Here is a 26,348-nt window from a genome sequence, read left to right on the forward strand (position 1 = left end):
TACAGAAACGACAGAAAAATGTTAAAACACATCCGCACTACAAGTTAAAAAATTGCGAAACACTCTCAAGGAACCAAAACAAAAGATAACTGGAATCTCATCGGATGAGTTAATTTTAGCTGAGTTTGGAAATGGTCACACCGTTCGTGTAAGTAACACATGGCGAAAGTTGATCGAAACCTTCATTGTCTTAAATGAAATGGTTCTGACTATTATGATGAAAGGCTTACCCCGTTATGCTCGGTTACTCCTCTCAAGTACGCCTTGTATTGTGTCTCTGGCTGCAAGGGAGCATTTACATAACCACCGTATAATTTTCCATTGCCTAGAATGAACTCCGCAGGCAGTTCACCTCTTTTGAACTGAGCTGCAATGTAAAAACGAGCTCCATTTGTCTCCGCCTCTTCGTAGCCGGAATTGTCATTTGGTAAACAAGCTACTACCTGTCGTTCGCTCACTTTAACGACCATCTCTACAATAACTTGGTGAGCTCTGAAAAGATAATTGACAGTGAAGTAGAATAAACAACTCGAAGGATAAGAGGGCATTTCTCGTCTAGTGACTTTGCTATTCAGATTTTGAGCATGACTCTCAAAGCGTGAGGACGCGTCACTCCGTGTTCCGCTCCTAAATTTTTTAAAATCCTGGCGAGCATGAGCAAACATTTACGTTCAAGGAAAGGAAAAGCCAATTTATAAGAAGAAATTCCGACTAATAACAAGTTTGAAGAATTAACCCAACCGGTCAAAAGTTTGGCGGTGGAAATAGACAAGCTTGATTCTGACAGCCAAAGCCACCATGATGTCTTGTGTGTAAAACTTCAACAACTGGAGTTCAAAACAGCTAACCAACCGGGTGAGATTAACGACTTTTAGAAGGAACTTGAATTTACAAATGAAGAAGTCGAGACGGTAAAGGATGCATTGAGCAATAACGCGGACTCCGCTCGGCTGGCCAGTCTGGAAAAAAAAGCTCGACGATCTTGAGAACCGGACGAAGAGAAACAACATTGTTACATGGAGCATTCCTGAAGGCGCCGAGAAAGGTTTCTCCTGTCAAGACATCGTCCACAACATTTTGACCCATCACATGCAATTGGTAGGCGATTTGGAAATAATGCGCGCTCATCGAACAAACATAAAAAGACAAAGCACCTCCGAAAATACTACGTCACCTCTAGCAAGACCCGTCCACGTGTATTTACTGCGTTACACAGATAAGTTGTGTATTCTCCGCAAAGCCGCGTCAGCTTTAAGAGATAACCCTTTCCTTGAGGCAAATCTAAAAGGTGAGGAACGACCGAAAGAAGTTGAAGGGGAGGTATATTAACGAAATTCGCCTTCGAGAAGAAGTGGAATTTGCCTGCATTCATTGGAATGTCCCCGCGCGTATTCTCTACAAGGTGAAAGATGCGCCGAAATTGAGGTCGTTCTTCTTGCCAGACAACTGAACATGTATCTTTTTATATTTTTGACTTTCTCTTGGTTGTTTTCTTGCTACTTCGTAGTGATGCATATTTAATAGTATCTAGGGGCTTTATTCTGTAAACTCCAATGAGTTTATTATTTGTTTTAAAACCGATAAATATGTCAGGTGATACCTATTTCGAAAAAAGAAAAGGCATATTATGTTTAGGACCAGACATGGCTATTGGAGGAAACGATGCGAGACTCCTTCAGTAAAATCTTCGTCAACATGTTTTCGAGAATTGTTTTCAACAAAATTCTATTATGTGTGTGTTTTCATGTGTGTGTTTGCGTTCTTTGTACAATGGAGATCCTTCTTAACCAATATCTATGTTACATTAATTGTTAGCAGCCCGCCACAAATTTATCTCGGCTCCTCTTCGATCACTACTGAAGAAGACTTATGAAGGGTTCTTGTGATTTCAAAATGTTATCTTTGAATATAAGAAGTTTGAGTAATTAAACAAAAAACGACGTTCAATATTTGCAAATGTAATTTTTCTTCAACAACGCATTCCACGCGCGATAGCGAAAAAAAAAAATAGAAAGCTAAATGGGGCGCACCAGTAGAGCTCGCCCATGGAAGCAGTAATGCAAGAAGCGGTGCGATATTATCACGAAATGGCTTTGATTGTAAAATAAACAAAACTACCTTGACCCGCCGGTAGATATACCGGTATTCAGGCAGGAATTAATGACGAAATCTATTATTTATTCAACGTTTACGGTCCAAACAAAGATAATCAAGCTGCACAATAGACCAATTTCGATATATTAAAATTCAGTCTAAAACAATAGACCCCAGTACGAGGCTCTGGGGAATAACTACAGAGTTTGTGGGGTTTATTTCCCAGAGCCTCGTGCTGAGGTCTATTGTGTTAGGCTGAATTTTAATATATCGAAATTGGTCTATTCTATGATCATCTGTTCGACGTCCTAAAAAATGAAGACCTCGTTTATGAAGATAGAATAATCCTTTGAGGGAACTTTAACTGTCTTTTGAATCCGATGTTGGATGAACAAGGCGGGAGAAATGATGACCAGAAAGAAAATTGTTGAACGTATTGAAGAAATTTAATCGACATTCAATTTGCATGACATTTGGAGGGTTGAAACTTCAAAGAAAGAAAGTTTCACAAGGTCACAAAAATCTCCATTTATCTTCTGCAGGTTAGGTTATTGGCTTATTTCAGATACACTTCAGGACCTGATTAAAAATATAGATATTTTAGCATCGATTAAAACGGATCATTCGGAAGTTGTACTTCATTTACAGGGTTGGTTAGAGGTTACAGGCTAGGGAGACTAAAAAAGGGCCGGGATTCTGGAAAATGCCGGAATACATCGCTCTTGTCGGATGAAGAGTTCGTTCAACTAATGAAAACAAATCCGGAATTATGGAAAGAAGAAGCGAAAGAATTCATAGATATAAGAGTTGCTTGGGATTGGATTAAATATAATGTACGTCTTTTTTCGATGCAATACTCAAAAGAACCAGCAAGAATTAAGAGAGAGAAAGAGGAAAGTCTGCAGAAGAAACTCCAAGCTGCACACAACTTCAACAAAACCCTTGCGAAGAATTTGAAAGGATCCTGGACAAATGTAAAGATGATTTAGCACAATTTTACGACGAGAAAGGTAATGGATTAATGGTGCGTTCAAGGGCGAGATGGCATGAACATGCGGAAAAGATTACTAAGCTAGTATTTTTCTTAAGTTTGGAGACAAGAAGCCATTCAAGGAAACATATTAGGAAACTTTGTCTAAGTGGAGTTATTACTACCAGCTATGAAAGAATATTGGACTCGTCTTCGAAATATCACAAAGATCTGTATAGTAAGAAAATTAATACGGTACAGCCTGATATATTGGAATACTTTCTTGGTAAAGCTAGGATACCAAAATTGTCTGAGGAAGAAAGGTTAAGTTGTGAAGGACGAATAATCGGTGAAGGATGTGTCAAAACACCGAACATTCTTAAAAATGGAAAAACCCCTGGGAATGACGGATACCTGCCGAGTTTTTCAAAATGTTTTGGAGCTCTGTTGATGAACTTATGATAAATGCTTTTAACTGTTCTTTTGGCTTAGCAGAAATGTCAACCTCACAAAAAAAAGGCAATTATTACATTAATTGATAAAAAATATAAGGATCGAATGTATTTGGAAAACTGGAGACCAATTTCTTTAGTCCAAGACTGAGTTCAAGTTTGCTTCCAAGGTCATGGCCAACAGAATCAAAAAGGTCTTCCTCGAATAATCCACCATGATCAATCCGGTTTTATCAAGGGTAGATTTATTGGAGAGGTGGCTCACTCAATTTTCGACATTATGGATCATACCGAATTACTTAAGTTATCAGGTATTCTACTGTCCCTAGATATTGAAAAAGCCTTTGACTCTACTTTATCAATCTTTTAGAGGCCTTTAATTTTGGTCCGATCCTGATAACATGGATTAAAACCTTTTATAATAATGTCTCTAGTTGTGTTATAAACAAAGGGTTATTTTCCAAGCCCTTTAAGTTAGAAAGAAGGGTAAGGCAAGGCGACCCTTTGTCACCCTGTTTATTTGTTGTGGCAATTGAAATTTTGGCTATATCTCTTCGTTAAAATGAACATATTGAAGGTATAAAAATCGATAATGACGAAATTCAAACACTCCTATATGCTGATGATTTGACTGCTGCTCTGGCGAACACATCTTCTGTAAAATCCTCGTGCAAATTCTGAACGATTTCGAAAAATGTTTCGGTTTAAAAATGAATATTTCAAAACCAAAATTAAAGCGATGTGGATTGGGGCAAGTAAGAACTCATTAGAGAAAACTCTGGACCTTGAGTGGTGTGCTGGAGTTAAAACACTAGAAATTCACTTCTCCTGTGATCAAGGACAAATCGTGAAGCAAACTTTTTGTGAGGGATTAAGTGACATTCAAAAAACGATCAACCTATGGAGTTTAAGAGGTCTATCCTTGTTTGGCAAAGTGAGCATTATATAATGGTTCCGTATACCAAAGCCATTATATGTTTTTACAATATTGGAAACTCCACAGGAAATTATTAAGCAGATGGAGAGGATGATATATAAATTTCTGGGTATGGTCCAGATATAGTGACCAGACTTAGCTCTTATTAACCGAGCAGGAGGTCTGTATGGGAGAATCTTGACCGAGGTCGGGAGTACAGACCGAACGCAGTGAGGTCTGTACACACGACCGAGGTCAAGATTCTCACATACAGATCGACTAAGCTCGGTTAATAAGATGTTTATTATATGGCAAACAAGAAAAAATTAATTCGTTTAATGTAACTGGTTTGTACTAGCTGACATTTTGCTTGCGAACGACGATGAGCTGAACTTAATTCTGCCAAACTCGTCCTCTTTCCTTTTTTTCCTCATCAGGCTTCGCACTTCCATAATATGGATATTTTCTGGAACTAATATTTTGGAAGAAAATAACCAATATTTTTGTATTTAGTTTGCAACTTTTTCACGGCAAAATGTAATTGGTTGAGATGCCGGTCTAGATGGGAAAATCTAGACCGCGGTCAATATCGATCTCAGCCAATCAAATTCGTAAATTCGGTAGTTCCCAGTCCTTGTGAGACACAGCCATATAATAATCTCCGTTATTAACTCGCTGAAGAATGGTGCCCTGAATCTTACGAACCTCGAAACCCAAATTAAAGCTTTGGGCTACCTTGGATTCCACGGGTTCTCGATGACCGGATAGGTCCATGGAAATCATATTTTTAATTTCATTTGAAAAAATATGGAGGGACTCTGCTGTTAAAATGCAATTATGATGTAAAGAATCTTAATTTACGCTTACACGATTTTTATCAACAGTTACTTATCTGGTGAACAGACTTTAGAAATGCTTTTTCTGATATCAGTTATGCCCACTATGTAATTTGAAATAATAAGAACATAAGAATTGATAACATACCTATTTTCTTTACTGTACTGTTCGATGTAGGCAAAAAAAAGTTAATAAAATCAATTTAAGAGGGAAAAAACAAACAAACGAAACAAAACAAAAAATTTGCTATTTCAATTGTACAATTTCGACTGATCATGAACCCATGAGGTTGATGCCTATCTCCCGAGTTCTCGCTAAGAGTCAGGCCCTACCCCCAATGGACTGCTTGTTCATGAATACACCCCACCGCCCACCGTCTGCGAGCAGTCTCTCTCGCGCACAGTGTGTTTGTCGGTATTACTGTTTTGTCTTAAAGGTTTTGAGAAAACAAAGGAAGTAAAACTAGATGAAAGATGACCCATAACATCATGATACCTTGTAATTTCACATCAGTTAGTCGAAGTCGTCACACAGCTTTTGATAAGTTATTAATTACCCAAACCTTAAAAGATTTCAATCAGACTTACATAATTTTTCCATTGCTATCTGAAGACGGTATTAGAAAAATGGTAATTGTGGTTGCCGTGACGTCATCTTCATTTACTCGGAGAGGAGGTGGTGGAGGAGGCGCTGAAAATAAAATATTTACCAGAAACAATAATTCAACTTTGGTATGCATGAGAGTAAAACGTAAAAAGTCTGAATACGAGCCAAGTGGCCAATTGATCAGGCTGGAGCGTATTCCAGTTCCAGTAGCATGAACCCACTAGGAGTATTTCTGTTTACCCTTCGTCCCCCCGAATGGGATGCTAGTCTATCGCAGGGTTACCCGTTAGCACTAAATACGCTGGTAATCAAGGCACTGCGAGAGCAAAGTATCTTACCCAGTAACACAAAACAAGGTCCATGGCCAGAGCTCGAGCGCGGACCGCGCCTCTCATGCATGCATGAGAGTGCAGACGATTTATTACATAAGTAAGTAGAACTGAGTGCCCCGTGAGAATAGTAACAAGTTGAGATCCAACTGAATACAGTTTCGCATGTAGGAGAAAAAGAGGGACTTGAAAACCTTTACAATCGTGCTTACATATATGTTTATACCAACAACATTGTTCTCTGGGTTTGGATTTTCTAATTAACTCAAATTTCAGCCATCGGCAGCCATCATATACAAGGCAGCGTCCACACTTATCCGGATGACGCATTTGTTATCCAATTTGGCCAGCCGTCCCGACTTAAGGTTACAGTATACCTTCAGATCGGCAATTTTCTTCAAATTTGGATTTTTGGTTCAAAGTAATGGTCGAAGAGTAATCTCTAATTTCTGAAAACAAAATTGAAAAAAACTCAATATTGGCGGAGAAATGGAGGTTTTACGTTACGGCCGGAAGTAAAAGTTCCCTCTTGATTGACAGCCCTATAACGTGTACGCAATCAACCGAGACTACTTTCGCGGGAATATATGGATACCACGAATTGGCTGGCTACTCAGATCCAAGCATTTTTCGTATTAGATGTAATTCTATTAAGTTATAAGTAAACATGGACCACGGAAAACTCTGTTTACCAGTTCGAAAAAGCGAAGAACGAATGAAAACACATCAATGAGTGAAGAAGCGAAAGTTGGCCTCACGGATGAAGCTATAGCTATCGTATCAAGCGGGCAAAAAGATCGAGTCAAGAGTAGAGAAAGATTCTGTAAAAGTTTGGGAACTCGACAGCTATAACAGCGACGTGTACATTGACTCTTTTGTTGAGTCCGATACCGATGAATCGCCTAACTCATTGAGATCCATTGGAATATTATCCATGCACATTTGCTCCGCCGCGCTTTCTTTTGTTCAGTTTGTTCTCGTCGCCCAGCCACTCTAGCGTTCGTATCCTTTTTCGTCTTCCCCATTTTGCCAGACCAGCTTCAAGAAAAACCGAGCTACAGAAAAATTATCTCTCCGCCTTGAGCGCATTGCGAAACACAAGGGTTTTTTCGAGATTCACGCGTAAATTTCACCGCGAGTTAATGGTAATAAATTTTCCAAGCGCTGATTGGCTCAGTGATCTGAGAACCCAGTTGAAGGCGTTTCTGGGCGGAGTTTGTTTGCGAAGCAAGAGACTTTTCTTAGCGCTGTTTTCTCGAATAAATTTTTTCGCTTGAAGCAGACACTTTAAAGAGTTACAACTCAAAGGGGATTTGTTTGATTGCCCTCAAATTTGGACAGTAGCTAGATTGACATATAAAAACCAAAAACGTGTCTGCGAATTGTTTATTTCGAAATATTTTTTCTCCGAGAGTAATTTTTGTACGGTCACTTCACATTTTTTAAATCCTATTTTGAAAATGTTCTGTAACTTTTTACTGCAATTGAATATGGCAAAACGCAGACACGCTTTTTTAGCGCTTTTTGTCCTGAAACCGAGGAAAAAAATAAATTGGCGAAAAACAAAATTCGCTTTGACTTGTAGCTTCCAAAAGGTGATTAGGACGCTCGCATTTAGTGGCCGTGAAAAAATCGGCACTTCATTTTATTTCAGTAACCTTAACGGTAACCTTAAAGGGCACTAAAAAGGTGCAGTTACCAAAACCGGAGCATTTTGATAAGGTCTTCAGAGAGGAGAAATTTCAAAACCCAGCCCGCTGCATTGCAGGGACTATATTCGCAACCAAACCTGATTTGGATAGGGAGGCGTTTGCGGTCGTACATAAAAATTTTTCTGGAGATGTTTAAGTGTTGACAGAAGGCCAAACCGAGAAAAATGTTCCGTTTTAAATTCATCAGAATTAATGTGGATGGAAAACAATCTTAAACTGTTTTCTCGCCGAAAATGTCGCTTTCAAAACGTATTTAATAAGCCCTGACAAGCCCTGACAAAATAGCAATGATGACAAGTTTAACAGCATTAAAATCTGTTCCAAACTAAAACATTGGTACCAAAAATGAGTGCACTCCCTTGATATTAAATCCAGCTCTACATGCACACCTTTTGATGGGGTCTGCAGTATGACAGGATCACTTCCAACACCATCTCCCTTCGCGGTGGTTGCCTTAACATAAACACTGTATTTTGTACCGGGCTTCAACTCGTCTCTTTTAACAACAGAACTTCGCGAACCCACAGCTTCTACCATTTGGGCATTAGTCTTGAATGAGCTGTTGTAGTCTCGTGTGCCCTCGCAGAACACCTTGAAGTAGAAATTTGAAAACAAATAGCACCGATATCCTGGGAAAAGTGGAGTTAAAAAGTCGGAGGACTGGACATAGCTGCACTAACCTTAATGATAACAGGGATTTCGGTATGTGGTTTACACAACTACTGTAGGCAAGACTTGCGTTAAGTCAAGGACATTTCGTGTATACAGTGAGAGGGGCTATACCCATTGCGTCTTGACCTTCTTCTTGAGTCTACTCAAACGCATCAAGTTTAAGCAAAGGAAAACACAACGGTGACGGTGTTTGGATATCTCAGTGATCTTCCTTGACGTATATATATTTTTTTCTTTCGAGCTGAGCTCGTTGTTCGGGTACTTTTTACTCACCTTGTATCTAGTGAGTATTCCATTGAGATCTTGCGATCTTAATTTACGTTTTTTTTTTTCTTTCGAGTTGAGCTCGTTGTTCGTATACTTTTTACTCACCTTGTATCTAGTGAGTATTCCATTGTGATCTTGTGGTTCTTTCCACGTTACAACTATGGCATCGTTCACCAGCTTAGCTGTGACATCTCTTGGTTGACTTGGGACTATAACAAACGAGACGGTTCAGCGGCTAACGAATTTACCATTTGATATAATTACAAGCGAAGGTCTCAAGCCGCAGAAAGGAAGTGTATGAAATGAGTGATCTGGGGGATTCAGACTTACAGCACATAAATGTACTTTGATTGAAGTCGCAGTATCTTTTTCAAGAATAGCGTAGTAACTGAGTAAAGTCAACTCTCGCCTTGGGGACACCCCCTTTTACAGACACCCCGCTATTACGGAAACCTCCCTATCACAGACACCCCGCTATTACGGACTCCCCAATATTGCGGGATATGATTAGACGAGTAAAAGTACTGGGCCCGAGTGGAGTACAATTCTGGGAATAATCAGGCGAGTAATATCAAAATGGGACGAGCGCGCAGCACGAGGCCGATCTGATATTACGAGCACGCTTTCTCCCTAAATCGTAAGCCACGAGAACCTATTACTAATTAATCGTATCAATAACAAATTTCGAGATTAAGAAAGTCTTTTGAGAACTTCGTTTGCGCGAGAAAGTCAGTAGTGTTTCCCATAAGCTGTAAAACTGTAGGGAACATCAAGAAGGAAGCCATTGAAGTTAACGTAATTGATGAGCGATTGGCGTACAAGTAGGTATCAAATAACAAGAAGTCGAAATTAGCGACCTGTAATTGGACACCCGCATGATCGCGAACTGATTACGTGAAAATAGGCGCCAGGAGAACCAATCACGATCGAGAATTTTGTTATACAGAGTTCATACGATTATGTATGAAAATAAATGTGTCCTACAAGTTAATAACATGAAACTAGGAATTTTAAAAGAGTAAACGTGACACTTCAGAACCAAAACTCGAGTCATTTTCATCACACCTAACCCCGCTAATGCGGACTCTCGTTATTACAGAGAGCTAATGACGGTCCCGGGGGTGTCCGCAATCATAACAAGAGTTGACTGCAAAAAGGGCCATGAATCATAAATTAAAATACCTCCTTCATCCGTCATTGCTGTTTAGTTAGCCATCTCTCCAGGTTTGATGGTGACAGCCTGTATAGTGAAGGTGTAATTTGTAAAAGGCTTCAGGTTGGATATCAGTTGCCACTGGGGACGATCTTGTTTCACTGCAGTCTTGTTCACAAGATTTTTGACTTGTTGACCGGTTTTAGTGTCGTAAATTCTGATGTAATAAAACCTCACAATCCCATTGGAATTGGCAGGATCTTTCCACGAGAGATGAACATCCATATCTGACACGAATTGTCTGTTGAATTGCCTAGGAGGTCCGGGGCCTGTTGTAGATACGCATATATATGAAGAATTATTATGTAACAATTACATTTAAATCCTTTTCACACACACTTCGAAAACGCAAAGTATCCAGCGGCCGCCACTTTGTAAACAACCACACACCACTAGACTACTCACTATATACAACAGAACACAGTGAGAAACATAGCTGATAAGAGAACAGCATTCGCGATACATGTAAAACGCAGGGAGATTTATTTTAACAAAAAAAACCACACTAATTTGCGTTTACCTCCAGTAGCAGGTTTATAGCAGCATTATTCATATTTTGAATGATGCACAGGCAACAAACTTAACTTTTAGAGAAACATACACTAGCTCGATGACACATTTAGGCAGCGTCCACGCTACGCTGGAGAAATTTGAAAAGGCAGCGGTTAAGGCTACCGTCCCTACTAATATGCCACGAAAACGAAGCTTTTCGAAAACGCTCCTCAAACCGGAGGAATTAGAAAACACCAGCTTTTCGTTTTCGAGTGCACGGAAAACATTTTGAAAACGGAGCTTTTCGAAAACAATGTAGTCACGATAATCATGTGATTTCCCTGACTGAGGTTCCCTCAAACACAAATCCAAAATAACCGGTGATTGTTGCGTTTCTTTAAATTCCTGTGGCGCAGTGTGGATGGACAACATTCGATGCGTTATCAGAGTGAAACCTCTGTTTTCAAATTCTTCGGGCGAAGCGTGGACGGGACTTTAGAGTACGATCTTCTCGTGCACATCAAAACATGACACTACTAAAACCTCTGCTGACTAGAAACTCCAGGTTTGAGAAAGGACCCTCTACTGAGATAAACACCGCAAAATCCCATTATACAGCTAAACCCTTGGCAAACTAGAGTTTTTTCGATGGGTGTATTTTCTGCAGCAGACAGAGAAGAGGTCATTCTTAAACTCGATTAATATAATAAGCAAGTAAGCACTCCTCACTTAACGATTGGCCCCACAGGAAACAGTAAGTTCTGTTTCCGCAAGACCCTCAAAATAGAACAAACTGAGAAAACATCACTCGCTTAACGCCGGCTAGCACACAAATTTGCCACGCTCTGAGGTGCACGACCTGATCACGTGCGAGTGGAAAGTTCAAGTTGTCGATTCCCTTGAGAGTTAGGGAGTGTTGACCCATGACACGTGACACGTACTCCCCTAATAGGAAAATGTATTTGAGTTGGGAGGTATAACAATAGCAGTTGTGTTGACCAGGAAAAGAGCCTCGAGAGAGGGGTGCAAAAATGATTGAGCTTAATTTGGAAGCGTTAAATTTACATCTAAAGAGGAAAACAATTTTACTCAGTAAACATACTACTATCCTTCCAAAGACTGTCACACAGTACTTACTGTCCTCATAAGTTGTTGTATTCAATATTTTGGAAGCATTTCCCATCTTTGACGTTTTGCCCCTGACTTTGATGAAGTAAGTAGTGAACTTGTCCAAACCATCTAAAACACGTTCCGTTGTTTTCCCTGTCACCGTTTGCTCGTACGGTTGGTAGTCCTTGCTTGTTCCATAAGAAATGATGTATTCTTTGATGACTCCATTTGGAAAAGCTGGTTCGTCCCACGTCACACGTATTGAAACAGAAGACGTAGCTTGAACTTTGACGTTCTGTGGGTGGCTTGGGCCTAGCATGTTAAGACAAAACCAAGAAAAATAGAACTATGTTACATGTACAACGATTGCAATCCAGTGCCAGACCCCAACCCTCAATGGAGACTGTGGCTTTGAACTTCCGGCTCGGTGACATTTCGTCACGTGGCTTAAGTCATCAAAGGCTACGTGACATTTGGCATTTTTCATCAACTTAAGGCTCCAAAAGTTCGTAGCACCATATGTAACCAAAGTGTAATATTTACGTATTGATGACATTTTCAAAATGTAAGAGTTTATAAGGAATTTAGAACTGAGACTTTCCGCCGATAAAATAATAATGTTGAAATCACGAAATACATGTAAAGTTCACGAAACTGTCCTTGGTTTTGCTGCCGCATTCTTTTGCTAGGTTTTCCGTTTGTCCGCGTGTTCTGTCCGTTTTTATCACATTCTTTTCGTTCACCTCACTTCCACTCCCCTTTAGTTAAAAAAAAAAAATGCTATTCAAAGTAGTACTAGTTGACCTTTCTTGGAGCAAATCAATGCCTCGCAATCTCCAAGTTACATTTTTCTCTGATTCAAACTACATGAACATGTACGTAACATTAACATGCAGTTATTTGTAGTTCTGGTGCAAAATATTTCAATTCCTGAAAAAAACTGCCTTACCGACACATTCATCTCCACAAAGTTGAACTCATTCTGATAGGTCAATTTTGTACCAGGACGCGTTTTGAAGAGTCAGTAAGGGACTTGGAAATGGTCTATTTTTGTTACACACTGTACATGTAGCTTACCCGATTCCGAGGTTTTGACGTAGAAGCAATTTCCCTGAGGAGAGGCCCCAACTTTTGTGTAGCCTGTAACTTTGATGCAGTACTCTGTAAATGGATTTAGTCCAGTGATAATGGTATTTGTTGCAGTTGTCTGTTTGCTGAACTCTTTAAGTTGGCCTCTCTCGTTGTAACACACGATGTAACCCAATATGATACCGTTTTGATCTTTCTTGTTTATTTCATTCCACTTGACTCGTATAGTGTGAGCGTCTTCTGCTTTCGTTTCTTGTTTATCTATCGCTGGAGGAGTGCTAGGAGCTTTTGTAAATCACAGAAAAGTCAATAACATCCACTTTCAATATGATAAGAACTGGGTACAAAGAAAACCAATTTTCGGGCTTGGGCAAGCTGTAACTACATGTACCTGTATGTGTACTTTCCCGAGGTCATTCGGACCAGTGCCAAAAATGTGATCTCTTACTTAAAGGAGCTACGTCACGGTTTGCGCATATTGAAAAGTCTAGCCTCAATTTTTCAAATTCGTCGTTTGTAATCCGTGTCAATCTTCTCCATCTTTAGCCATCCTTGTTCCTTTATGGTTTATCATTATCTCTTTGGTGTTTTTCTATCATGTTAAACTGCTATTTTCAGGTTTCCTACCATTTAAAGGTAATTTTGTATGTGGCCAAAATAACTAAAAATAACGTGACTGAGCTCCTTTAACAGTGCTTCTAACAAGTACATGTAGGCTGAAAATTATTGTCATGGCATAACAAATAATTTCCCAGCAAACTTCACTTGCCCACTGGGCAAGAAAATCAACAGAATCCACTAGTTCCACTGGGCTATCCGCTAGTCCTATCAGGTTTCTTTCCATGCTGTAGAAACACATTTTAGGGTAAATATGCAGACTAAGTACATGTAAGTAAGTCTACGTGGTGTGTGCACAAAGAAATGAAGCCTCTCATCCCTTTAGCCGAAGTGATACAAGGATCTTTTACTAAGACTGCTGGTAAAATGCACTCAAAATCAAAAATCTAAAGTTGACACAAAGGCTAATTGTGCATGTGCGTGGAGGTTTCAAGTAAAACAATTTCAAGCATTCATACAGCTGTACATTCCACCTATATCTCTTTAGAAGGTTGTTTGCGTGTCTCCTCTCCCCCCTCCCCCCCAAAAAAGAATTTCAAAACTGCACATAACAATCAAAAGTGAAGAAGAGTAACCTGCATGCAGACAATCATCTCCTAACAACTTATCGATTGTTTCATTAGAACATAGATGATTCAAATAGAAAATGAAAAACAAAATTACCATTTCCAAATTTGTATGCGATTGGGAGGTTATGGTTAACAATTAAAACTGCAGTTGAAGTCGTTGTTCCTAACGAAAGCGAGTTAACTGTTGCGACTTGCAATTGAACCAGAGCTATTAATCAAATACAAACAACTCCTGATGGCGTTAATGGGGGAACACTGCCTTGCGTTTGGTTAGCCCATGCGACTTCCGTCTGTTTTTGACGATTTGCGCTGCGGGCATGCCAGAGTTGGATGAAAGGTTACACAATCGGTAGAGAGATCAAAAAGCGCTCTGTAAAATCTCATATGAATAGCCTGCATACAGGCAATCACATCCTAATGCCTACCGGTAATTACATGTATGTTTGATCATGTATATTGTAACGCTCAAAATCAAGAAAATGGAAAGGAAGACACTTACCATCCTGGAGAGTCTTTGCCTGTTCAATATTAGAAGCAGCTCCTGATACAGATGTTTCTGCGTAAACTTGAACAAAATAGTCCGTAAATTCTTCCAGGGAAGTTAGTGAGTATGTTTTTTCCATAGTGTAAAATCGTCCATCCAGTTTACCTCTTACTTGGCCATACATAACCACATAACGTCGTAAAACGCCGTTTAACTTTAAAGGTTCAAGCCATGAGGCTGTGATTTCAGTGGATGAGTCCACCACAAGCTTCAAGTTTCTGGGAGCTGTGGGAGCTGAAAATAATCAATGTGAAAGGTTAGTTAAATGTACAGTCATGGTGCGTGTACATGAATTCAGGTTCTACTTGGTAGGAAAATACATTACGTTACTAGGGGGTCCTGGGAGTTTCAAACCTTACAGACGGGCTGGGAAATGAATGTTTATTTACAAGCAGTTTAGAAAGTTAGTGACATCTCTAAATATAGTACTGTTTGTGCTTGTAAACACACAAACAACCATTACAGGAACAACAGAAAATAAGGTATTAAATATGATACAGTTGAACCTCCCGCAAACGACCCCCCCCCCCCCCCCAAATTTCAAGCCTTGGTGGTCGCTTGCAAGATCTCAGACCATATTCACTGTATCTGGTCAGAGTTTTGCCTCATTAGCACATGGTAACTGCAGAGAGATATATATATCTTATTAGATATTTGGGTGTGTAGTATCGTGGTATATTTTTACGAGTTGTGCCATATTTTGACGACTGCTGCAGTCGATATATTTATCAATGAAAGAGGTAGAGTGTGACAGTTTTGCATGCGCGCACCAACCTGAACGGCAAACAGGTTTTCCACTGTACAAATAACTGTAAAATATCGCTGTTTATTTGTACTTTTGTTTGGACAGTGTTCGCTGCAGTTGGATAATAACATTTCTAATTTTCTGTAATTATAAAACCCTCAGTTAAGGTCATTTCTTTTATGACTGATAGAGTACAGTGTACAATGCATGTGCATCATTCATGTGAAGTCAATTTTAAGAAAAAAATCTGGTACTTCCCATTGAGAAATTTCCGTCTCTTGTACTTCCCAGGAATGCGATAGTCTTACACCACCTTATTACCAATTTCTGCTCCATTATCGGTCAATTGATCACTTGTAAACAGGAGGATAAAAACAAGATAAAATTTCAAACTTTTAGCTTTATAAGTGGTCGCAGTCTCTTAAAAGGTTGTTGCTTACAAGAGGTTCCAAATACAGTGATTTGACTTGGAAACTTTGGGAAGACTGGTAATTGAGGAGAGGTGGTCGATTACAAGAGGTGGTTGCAACCGGAGGTTCGTCTGTAATAATATATCAAACTATAAATAAACACCGCTTCCCTAACCTCTTTCACTGGGAATTTTGTTCTGTTCAGCAGTGGATTTACCAACACCAACAGCAGTGTATCCAGCTACTCTGACAGTATAGTTCTTGTACTCAAGTCCTGTTAGCTCCGATGCCAACTTGGTTGGCACAACTTTCTTTTTCTGCTCTGCTGCAGATCCTTTTATCTTGTAGTACACATAGTAACCCAAAAGCTTTCCTTGTTGATTCTCTTTGGGAATTGCGTCCCATGAAACATCCGGTGAAAGAGGGGAACTGGACGTTACTTTGAAGTTACCAGGAGCAGCAGAAGGGACTATGAGAAAACGTACATGAAAAACAGTTGGGAGTGAACTACTGGCAAAAGGGTATCATTCCAAGTAAGCTAATGTAATGCTAAGTGCGACAAACAACACTGAAACTTCTGATTAGTAAATCGCAATTAGTAAGAATTTGTACATGTAAATGTAGATATATACAAGCAGAGCTTTCAATATTATTTGAAGCAGCTGACTGTCCTGGTACATCGGAAAGCAGTAAGAGAGCCTCATAAGTACTTCCTCTAGAAAGAGAATTTTTTAAACAAAAAAATTCTGACATTACAGCTGGCAATTGACAACTGAGTATCCACTGGAGATTTAGTGGCTGCCAAATCTTACTTACACTGTACTGACAGCACTGAATAAGGCTCCCAAAAAGGATCTTTCTGTACTTTTTTGGGCAAAGTACAATGTACATGTATGCTTTAACATCCACCTTAACTTATTTCTCCTCACTGAAACATCTTGACCCTACTGTAATATTTTTTCAAGCATAAAAAGGCTCATCCCCCCCCCTGCCCCCCGCTAGCCCCAGTTCATCATTTTCATTGGTTTATGTACATGTAGTCATAACTGTTTTGTAAAATAAAGAAACGACAACTTACTACAACAAAGCTGGCAGGGAAAGGGATGTTCATTGTGCAAAAAAAACTCTGAACCATCAAAAGTAAACAAAATTAATATTGCAGTCTAACAAGGTTTATCGCCATACAGGTACAATCCTCAGTCAACATCCACAACCACGTCATTGAAATTATAACGTTACAGTGCAACGACTGTGATCAGCTACATGTACACACTGCAGCTTCACTTACCTGATTCTTTAGACCTCACTCGTAGTGGCTGTGACCAAGGTCCACCTCCTTTCCCATTGTAAGCTCTAACCTGGATATCATACTCGGTGTATGGCGTTACGTCGAGTTTTGCTGTCCTGATTCCTGTAATCACTTTTTGGTTTTTCACTAATTTCCCAACAACTTGCCACTGTACATTGTACCCTGTGATTCCAGCACCTGTATCACTGGGCGCAGTCCATGATATGTCAATAACATGTGTTGAAACTGAGTTTGCAGTGGGTGCAGATGGTTGACCAGGCAAACCTAACAAAAAATAATCACAAGTAAAATTAATAAGAATTAGTAAAAAATTATAATCCAAAAGCAAAATTATTATGAACTACTAAAGTTGCCAATTACTTTAAATTACATGTATAAGCAGGATGTAAAGAAAATTAATTTTGGAGTAACCTCTTAGTCGGCGAGTCGTGTATGTTATGGACGGGTCAATATATGGACGGGTCAATAGATGAGTGAGCGAGTGAGTGAGTGAGTGAGTATAGTATAGTATAGTATATCTTTATTGCGCCTTACTCTCCAAAGGGAGGTATTGGTCTGTTTTCAATAAAGGTTTAACATTAACTAGTACAATAAGAAATAACATTCATTTGATTCTTTTGTAATTCAAATAAAATGAAATAAAAATTATAATGCTCATTCCGTTTGTAAGTTGAGAATCTCTTTTCTTTTTTTAAACATTAAGTTGATATATTTACCTATTATTTTTGATGTAACTCTGTTGTCAGCTCTAAGTAAGTACTTAGTTCTCTCGTTATCGCTCAGATTTGCATAAAGTGCATCTTTGTTTGAAATGTGAGAATGGAGCTCAACTCTTGAGCTCCATTCTTGAGTGAGTGAGAGATGTATGTATGTCACACCAATCAGATTGGATCTACTATAAACAGCCAATCAAATTTCTTGTTGTAAAGGTAAATGGTATGTGAGAAGATTTGATCCCGACACAGTTTAGAACAGCCACATTTATTCTTCTATAAAAGAGGAAGTATTGATATATTGAGCTTACTTCGAAATTTTCTGTGGGTTAGGCTGAGGATTTTAGTTAACAACGAGATGAGCCTTGAGGTTTGAAACAGTTCGTGAGTTAGTAGTATGCAAATGCAATGAGATGTTTTTATTTTTAGTCACAAAAGTAACTTGATACTTTTGTTTTTCACAAGGAGTAAATTCAATTAGAGGCCACGAATTGTCGCTTCTAGTTCTTAGGACATGTTTTAGAGGAGATGAGACTATTTAGATTTGAAACAGTTCTAACGTTTACAATAGTAAGTGCAGGTAATGATTGTTTTGTTCTTGTTGCATGCAAATACAACGAGATATTTTTATTTTTTAGTTACAAAGAGTAATTTGACACTCTTGTTTTTCACAACGGAGTAAATTCAATTAGAGCTGACGAATAGTCACCACTCTTTCCCACAAGATGTTTGCTATCTTTAGTTACAAATGGTAACTTAAGATTTTTGTTTTTTATATGGGAGGAAATTCAATTAGAGCTGACAAGTTATCGGCTATTGTTCCCAGGATATTTAACAACAAAAAAAAGCTTTCATTTCTGGACGGTTTGTATGTCTCTGCAGTAGCAGTTTATTTTTATTTGATGGGCATTTTATGACATTCTTTTCCGTCCGATATTTTTAAAGGTAAAAAGTATCAAAACTGCTCAAATGTTCTTTGAAGACTGCGTGGCACCAAGTTAAAGTGCAATTTAATTAAATCAGACTTTCAATGTGTCAGAGAGGTTTTTTTCTCTTTCTTTCTATTTTCGGTGAGGTAATGTTGTTGTGTTGTGTTGTGTAAAAAGGGTAAACTTAGGACTCGTATAAAATGCAAAAAGGTATCTTAACTTTAGTATTTTTGAGCGCAAATTCCTCTTGGGGGTTGGGAGGGCTATGTGATTGATGAGTGAGGGAGTTATGCATATGCACATGTCACACACCAACCACGGTGTGGGTTGTATCAAAGAGCGAATCAAAGAAAAAAAATAAGATGGTATCTACATTAATCTGGAGATGTGTCAGATTACTGTAGTTTGTTCAGTCAAACATTTTATGGCTTACTATTTAGCTATCTTACCATTACCAATGTAACATCATACATGTGTGTGTCTATCATAAATTCCCAGTTTCTTTCTTGCTGTACATCGCAACCAAAAAAACTTGCCAAATTAACCAAATCATTACAGTAACTGTAAACAGCACCATGAATGCTCCTATCTCCAAGACTTCACCAAAAAAATTACTCTTGCACGCCTTGCGTGACTATGTTCAGGTTATGCTTTGGGCAAGTTGCAACTTACTATGATGTACTAGACCGAAAGTCATTCTCACTAGCCACCAAAAAATTGTCTCTTTTGACAGTAATTTGGATTTTCATAACACCAAAAAGAATTACCAAGAAACTTGCATTACTCATCAGCAGGTCCACTAGCGTGACTGCAAATCCACTAGCCTGTGGAACAGTGACTTTCTTTGCACGCTGTAGAGGTACATGTACAGCACATGTAGCTTGATTCAGAATTAGTTGTTGGCTAATCAACACCTTTTTTTGTAGTTTCCTTCTTTGTGTGTTCTGTTTTACTTCATCTTGTTTTGTTTGTTGTGTTTGTTTTGAAATCCTAAACGGTGAATTTTATATTGGGGAACATTTGCTTTGAAAAAAATGTTATTTTGCATCTATAATTAGTGCCAGTCCCAAACCGCACGTTTTTTAAATCTCTAAAACTTAGAAGAAAAGAGGAAGAGATTTTTTTCTTATGACTCAGACATAACTTGGCCTTCTTTATCATTGAACATATGGACTTACTGTTTACACGTAAAAGAGGAAAGCTACTGTAAAAAGTCTGTTAATTAAGCACATGAACGTTCTTAATCTATTGAGACTGATTTAAATTTTTGCATTTACAGTAGATACATGTACCTTGTAAGTTTTAGGGTTTTTTTCTATTGTGGTCACGTGTGTTACGGATGGCACGACAAGACGCCATTTCCAATGCAACTCAACTCGTTTAATGCGTACTTCATGTAAGCTACATAGAACTAGAACGCACATGTTTACTCCAAATATGGTAAGACAAACCATATACGTAACATCTCCCTTTCTTTAAAAAAGAAAAACTAATAAACAAATATCTGGCAAAAACTAGCCTAAAACAAACTTACACAAATCCACTTTGTTTCTGAAAGTGTTCTATGTCAAACTAAATCAGTTTATCCGAGCTTGTTAAAACAAACTTAAAGTGTTCAAAGTCTAGCCTTTGCTTAACGCTTCATGTCAAAATCTTTAAATCTTGAAGGGGGACGAACAGTCCGGGTTCTTGTCTTCTGAGGTGCTAACAGTGGAACATTAGACTCTTCAGTAACAGTTTCATTCAAGGAATCTTTGTCAGGCCTAGTAGGTATAGCAGGTAACTCAGGTACTCTAGGTATCTCCTTGTGATTTACTCCTGACTCATGTGAGCTAACCTTGGTGCTTTGCTTATCTGGTGTCGAGGATTCTGCTGCAGGTCTCAGAAACTGCCTGTTTCTTCGGAGGGTCTCACTGCCTGCTTGGACTACATGTGACCTGTCTGACAGTTTCTCGACACAAGTAGCTGGTTTCCACGTTTGGTTCTTTCGCAGGGGTGCACTTCTGACTTCTTGTCCAATCTCTAATTCAGGTAACTGCTTCACATGACGGTCATGGTAGAACTTCGCCTTTTGCCTTTTCCGCTCTAATTTCTCGGTAGAATGTACGCTTACTTTGGGACGGAGAAGGCTTGACGCTGTTGGTAAGAGAGTTCGTGTTCGGCGCGACATAAGCCTCTGGGCGGGGCTGTCACCTATACCTTCAGTAGGTGTGTTCCTGTAGTCTAGTAGCGATAGCCATGGATCTTTCCCATCTCGGTCCGCTTTCTTAAATAGCAGTTTAACTGTCTTCACTGAAGACTCTGCTTTCCCATTTGACTTTGGGTAGTGCGGTGATGATGTCACATGGTTAAATTCCCAGCTGAGTGAGAACTCGTGAAATTCTTGACTGCTGTATTGTGGTCCGTTGTCTGAGACAACAGTGTCCGGGATTCCATGTCTACTGAATTGTTCTTTGAGTACTTGTATAACTGCACGTGAGGTGGTATCTTCAAGTTCACTAACTTCTACAAAATCTGAGTAATAGTCAACGACTGTGAGGTAATTCTTTCCACTAACAGTGAACAAATCTGTAGCCACTTTACTCCAAGGTCTGTCTGGAAGTTGATGAGACTGCATTGGCTGACTAGCATTCCTAGCCTGAAACTCGGCACAGACAGCACATCTCTCAACCAGGGCTTTGACTTCTGAATTCATTCCAGGCCAGAACACGATGTCTTTGGCCTTTCTTAGACGTGATGCGACTCCTTGATGGCTTGAATGAATTCTTGAGAGCATCTCTGGCCTCATGGCTTTGGGGACAATCACTCTCTGACTCTTAAATAGAATACCATTGTGGAGTGAAATCTCTTCTCTGTAGTTCCAGTAGTCACGAACTTGTACTGGGCATTGCTCTCTTCTCTCAGGCCATCCTGTTAGAACAGTGGTCTTCAGGCTCTCTAAGACGAGGTCTTGTGCTGTGCACTTCTGCAGCTGAGTTAACCTTTCTGGAGCCACTTTGATGGAATCAAAGGGAGTAAGTGTTTCAAGTTCAAGAGCGAAAACTTGAAAGTTGTCTGTCATCTCCTTCTTGACAGCAAGCGAGGCTCGAGACAAGTGATCGGCAACATACATCTGTGCACCTGGCTTGTACTTAACCTCTAGGTTAAAGCGCTGTAGCCTCAACATCATTCTTTGTAGTCGACATGGAGCAGAGAGGATTGACGTCTGGAAAATGGACTGTAAGGGTTTGTGATCTGACTCAACCGTTATCTTTTTACGACCGGCGAGGTATTGACTGAACCTTTCGCAGGAGAAGACAATCGCTAAACACTCTTTCTCGATTTGAGCGTATTGCCTCTCAGTCTGTGATAGGGACCGTGAAGCAAAAGCAACTGGCTGGCCGTTTTGTAATAAAGCTGCTCCTAACCGTATTCACTCGCATCACATTGCACTGTGACTTCTTCTTGAAGGTCATAATACTTGAGCACAGGGTGTTTGACTACAAGCTCTCGCACTTCCTGGAATGCTGTCTCATGATGCTGGGACCAGATGAACTTTGCATCCTTTGCTGTCATCTCTCTCAGTGGCTGGGCGACCTCTGATAACCTAGGGAGAAACTTTGCCAAGTAATTAACGAATCCTAAGAGACTCAGGAGTTCCTTCTTGGATGTAGGCCTCGGCATTTCCTGAACTGCCTTCACTTTCTCAGGACCTGGCTGTAACCCATCTTTGGTGATCAAGTGTCCCATGAATCTGACTTCAGACTTCTTGAGGTTCAACTTGCTGCTGTTTAGACGCAGATTGGCTTTTCGAGCTTGCTCTAGCAGACGAATCAAGTTCTCATCATGATTTCGATTTGCTTCTTCATCATTCTCTCCATAGCCCATGACCAATATGTCATCTCTTATCACTTCTACACCGGGAAGACTATCAAGCTTCTCATACAATTTGCATTCGAACTCTTCTGGAGCCAGGTTGATACCAAAGGGTAGCCTCAAATACTTGTAACGCCCAAAGGGAGTCCAGAATGTTGTCTTGAGACTGCTGCTCTCATCTAATCCAACCTGGTAAAACCCATCTTTAGCATCTAAGGTACTAAACACTTTGGCATTGCTAAGCTTGGGCAACAACTCATCTAGAGTAGGCATTTGGTACTTTGGACGGATGACTGCCTTGTTAAGATCTTTAGGATCCAAACAAATCCTAATCTTATTTGGTGTTGCGACAACCACCATACTGCTAATCCAGTCGGTCGGTACTGTGACTTTCTCCACGATTCCTTTCCTTTCCAGATCATCAAGTTTGGCCTTGACCTTATCACGCAGGGGAACTGGCACTCGGCGCAGAGAATGCTGCACTGGTTTTACGCTGGGGTCTGTGATAATGGTTGTATCACCAATATGGCCTAACCCTTCAAAAACATCTTTGTACTGAACAAGAATCTGATCTCTGGTCAGGTTACTACTGCTTTTCAGGACATGAATGGACTCTTCAGGATCTATATCCACTTTGAGAAGTCCCAACTGCTCACAAGTCTCAGCCGATAAGAGGGGTTTGTTAGAACTCTCAACAACTTGGAATCTCAGGTCCAGACGCTTGCCCCTTCTCTCTGCTGTGAGTGTGGTCTCACCTACAGGCTTCATCAAGCTACCATCAAATAGCTTTAGCTGGGCATTGGACTTAGACAAGGGGGGATCACCATTCTGCAACAGCTGAACTAAATTTCTGTGACTGATCACATTACAAGTTGCACCAGTGTCCAACTGACATACTAGTTGCTCTTTGTACTGCTCTTCTATCACAAAGGTAATACTGGATGTCAACTGTTTACCACTACCATTAATTGCAGTAATTTCTTCTATCTTCAATAATGATTCCTCGGACTCGTAACCTTCTGCCACTTCAGCGACATGAACCTTCTCTTTGCCTGCCTGACACACTTTGGCGAAGTGGTTCATTCTTTTACAATTGCGACATTGTTGACCATAAGCTGGACATTCTGTCTGCTTGGCATGCTTCTTTTGTTGGCCACAATATTTACATTTCCATTTTTTGTCAGGTTTCTTTGGATTTGGTGGTTTCTTCGGATGAGAAGGCATCTTGCCTTGCATCGGTTTACGCTTCACATGAACTAAGTTCAGTTCCTCATTGTTTTGTTTCTCATCCTTTTGAATCGACTTTAGCTGCTTATTCGTTATTTCACTTGATTTACACATGTCAAGAGCTTTATCCAAAGACAAATCTTTCTCTCTGAGCAATCTAGCTTTTGTACCCTTATCTTGTATTCCAATAACTAGCCTGTCACGTATCATTTCTTCTGCAAGTGCTCCAAACTGACACGATGCTGCGAGTTTTCTTAATCTATTGACATAGCAATCAACAGTTTCTTCGGGTACTTGAATGCAAGAGTTAAAGACATACCTCTCATAGACGACATTTCTCTTTGGTAGGAAATAGTTTTCCAGCGCCTTCAATGCTGAAGTTATCGTCAGTACTTCGGTGCCAAAATTCAGATTCAGGAAAATTTGCAGACACTCCTTTCCCATAACAGAACGGAAGGTTGCTAATCGGATCGATTGACTCTTCTGATCCAAACCCGTTGCTACCTCATAATCTTGCCATTGTTGCTTAAAAAATTCCCAGTTGCTCGTGATATCTCCACGACAAACCATAGCGCTTGGTACTGGAAATTTTGAAGGAAAACTGAGGACTTGAGGCGGCGGAGTAGGCTGTGGAGCTTGCGGTGGAGCTGGTGGTGGAGGATCTTGTTCGGTGTCTGACATCGTTTCGCTGGGTTTCAACGCACGTGGTCGATGTTGAAATTCGCTGTACGTACCGTAAATCAAGGAAATGTCGCTTCGTTTCGCTTCAGTAACTGCTTTGACTGAATATCAACTAGAAGACGTAATCTTGAGCGCTGCAGCTCGCCATAAGATCAACAAAACACTTCTGACACCATGTTACGGATGGCACGACAAGACGCCATTTCCAATGCAACTCAACTCGTTTAATGCGTAGTTCATGTAAGCTACATAGAACTAGAACGCACATGTTTACTCCAAATATGGTAAGACAAACCATATACGTAACAACGTGACTAGTCAAATACATGTATGACCATGATAATTATGGTCATGCAAAAGTTTCTAATTATTTTAAACTATTGCATGATCAACTCTTCAATTGAACAAACCTGTGCAAAAAGCTTATCCTCAGTAATAGTAGGAGGTCTGGGTAGGAGGTCTGGGTTACAAAATATAACAGTTTGAAATCTTCCATAGCAACAAAGTCGTGATTTGTAGTTAAGAAGGACCCCCCTTAAAAGTGACAGTGTTATCGGACAGTGGTTGGTATTAGGAATAATTCAATTCAACCAGTTGTGAAGACTGCAAGCAGTCTCCCTCTTTTGCTTGAAAATCTGTGGGGTAGGATGCAGAGAAGAATGCGAGTGGTTGTGAGCATGCAAGCTTGACATGCCAAGCCACGAGCCACAAGTAGCATGGGTGTTGGAAGACAAGCGGAAAAAAAAAAAAAAACAAAACAAAACATACAAACAAAAACAAAAACAATGGTTTTATGTACATTTCTAAAAGACCTTTGCAACCAAATAGATTACTTTATGAACATACATTGTAAGCACAACATACAGCTGTACATGTATGTTAAATATAACATAATTAGTCTGATTTTGTTCCATTCTTACTAACAACACAAGAAACATCTAGTAGTAAATACATTTAATATTACATGCATGTGTACACTGTATACACGTACCACTAGTGACATTGCAACCATAAATTTCCAATCTGAATGCACACTGGTTAAAGCAGTCTGTAGGGTGCAACCTTATGTACTGTGCCAGGACAAAAGGACTGAAAACCTCTGTTTTGTAATCACGATCACCGACACTGCCTTTCCATGTCTTAAAAAAAAAGTACATTAATTTAAATAATACGTACATACATGTACCCTAACCCTCACCCTTAGCAGTTAAGAATAATAATAATAACTTTATTTAAGAACATACATGTATACACAAAGAATAACCTCTCTGAAGATAAACAGAATTAATTGTGGTCTAAAGAGGGTGAACATGTACATGTATGATGATTTCTACAAGTGTTTCTTCTTCTTCTCTAATTCCCAGTCTATGGGACATATCAGCATCCCAATTTGAACAGGGATTTTCTTCGTCCCAGAAACCAGTGAGAGTTACATGTATAAAGATGTGTTTGTCAGAGTTTCTTAATTATTAATGACTGACCTATGTTCAATCATGCAGGGCTTCTGAAATTTTGTGCACTCATCCATTGCAGAGCCGCAAATTCCAAGTAAACGAACAAATTTGCCTTCCTAAACTCAAAGTACATGTACAAAACATGATGACCACAGGGCTTCTGATATTTTGCGCGGTCGCGGAGGCGCGAATTTCAAGTAAATCCGCAAAATCCCGCCAAATTCACAAAACACACGAAATCCTGCAAAATTCACTAGAAATCATACCAAATACTTGTCGGCACAACATGTTTGAAAGTTATCTTGGCTGTTGGGGCTGCTTGCTTGCTGTAAACTTGCTAAATTACCTTGAAACTTCATCACTGCAATGAATAAACAACATCCCAAAACTACCAGGCATTCTTAGATTAATGTTGCAAAAAAACTGGGCAGCAGCCAAGATGTAAAAAGCTTTGTTATTGGCGCATTTCTAGAGCGCATTGTTGTTAAAAGAGCAAATGATGTTCTCTGTTAAAAATAACCTCGTGGTCAAACAT

General features: G+C 39.6%; 1 pseudogene across 1 annotated transcript in view; it reads right to left on the minus strand.

Moving 5' to 3' along the window:
* The window catches only part of LOC145497834 (receptor-type tyrosine-protein phosphatase delta-like), a 33,966-nt pseudogene that overhangs the window by 4,043 nt on the left and 3,575 nt on the right, over positions 1–26,348 (minus strand). Inside the window, exons 2-12 of the transcript XR_014050730.1 lie at positions 25,351–25,498; positions 16,934–17,218; positions 15,821–16,114; positions 14,446–14,724; positions 12,748–13,044; positions 11,698–11,982; positions 10,038–10,337; positions 8,961–9,064; positions 8,306–8,507; positions 5,857–5,959; positions 231–492 (exon numbers count right to left, since the gene is read on the minus strand). The product of XR_014050730.1 is annotated as a receptor-type tyrosine-protein phosphatase delta-like (transcript). The remainder of the gene's footprint in view (positions 1–230; positions 493–5,856; positions 5,960–8,305; positions 8,508–8,960; positions 9,065–10,037; positions 10,338–11,697; positions 11,983–12,747; positions 13,045–14,445; positions 14,725–15,820; positions 16,115–16,933; positions 17,219–25,350; positions 25,499–26,348) is intronic.

The sequence above is a fragment of the Orbicella franksi genome, chromosome 9 (genome assembly GCF_964199315.1).
Source record: "Orbicella franksi chromosome 9, jaOrbFran1.1, whole genome shotgun sequence".
Taxonomy (NCBI): domain Eukaryota; kingdom Metazoa; phylum Cnidaria; class Anthozoa; order Scleractinia; family Merulinidae; genus Orbicella; species Orbicella franksi.